Genomic DNA, 1409 nt, shown 5'->3' on the forward strand with positions numbered 1-1409 from the left:
ATTTTAAGATATGCGCACCTTTTTTTCCCACTCAAAATGAAAAAAAATCTCAGAAAATTGTTGCCATAACTTTCAGTCGAAGTGTCATTTGATATTTCTTGTGAATAAGGATTGCAAAGTATTTGACATCAAATGTACTGTATATACTGTATATGTAAATTCTGAACACTTGTCAAAAAAAGCAACAAAATAGTCCGTATTCAAAACTAAGACAATATTAATCTAATTTTAAAAAAGTATAACAGTTTTGGGTGCATGCTTTATTATTATTTTTTTATTATTTTGTTGTATCATTGGTTTGTTTGTGTTTGGTTCAGTAATGAGACAGTAGTACAGTAATGCAGGTGTTCACACCAAACTTATATTTTAGTTTGTTTGAGGGACCTGAGATAACAGCTATCTTTACACCTCCTAAAACTGTTGTCACACTTATTCCAAGTCACATGCTCCTGCAAAGCACAGAAGGGCTGCAGCTCAGCTGTCTCTGAAGATAAAACACTGCTTTGAAACGATTTTGAGGCAGATCAGACATGCCACAGACAATCTGTCTGTTTGATCTGCGATCAAAAAAATATATCAGAAAGTCCCCTTCTGATTCCCTCACTTTTTGAAAAGACAGATTCAAGATTAGCAACTCACTGAGTCTTTTCTCATGTATCAGGATTTCAATCTTCTCAAACAAACTGAGTTTTCTTTATTTTTTTTTCTTTCTTTTTTTAAGACACTCCTTAAAACTCCTGTAAGTTGTGTTTACTGGATCACATGGTGGAGCTTTACTCATATAATGTTGCTCACTGTGTCAGTTATGGTCAGATGTCAGTCATAAGCCCCTTTTGCAGTTCAGCTGATTGCATGTTTGCATCCCCTGGAATTCAGCTAAATGCTTTCAGGCATCTCAACACATACACATGCAATTTACTGCAGCTTTTATTGGGATGGAACAGATGAGAAAGTGCGAATGAGATCATATACATACACCATCACTCTTTTTAGAAATGAGCTAAATAAAATGCAATTTAAACTTACATGTTGTTTCTTCAAACTGTAAACATTTTTTTTTTTTTTTTGATTTTGGTATCATAAAAAAAAGTCAAACACATTCACCTTAGTGTTTCACAGTTTTTAGAAGTGACTCTCGCATCAGAGCGTGGAAGTACTTTGTCTTTTGGCAGAAACTGTAATGAAACACACAGTTTAGTCACAAGATTAAGATCTTAAATCTTATATTATTATTTTTCAGTCTTTTTTCACCTGTTGCTGGGCTGGACACAGGAAATGTCTTGTGGTAGCTGTTGTGAGTTGCATGGTTCTTTGTGACTATAGTTCCAGGACAGTTTTTGATGATGGCCTTTAGACTATATGACTTAAGAAACAACCACAACAATGAAAAAGTTCACTATATATATATA

Source organism: Austrofundulus limnaeus, unplaced genomic scaffold, assembly GCF_001266775.1.
Source record: "Austrofundulus limnaeus strain Quisiro unplaced genomic scaffold, Austrofundulus_limnaeus-1.0 Scaffold6, whole genome shotgun sequence".
NCBI lineage: Eukaryota > Metazoa > Chordata > Actinopteri > Cyprinodontiformes > Rivulidae > Austrofundulus > Austrofundulus limnaeus.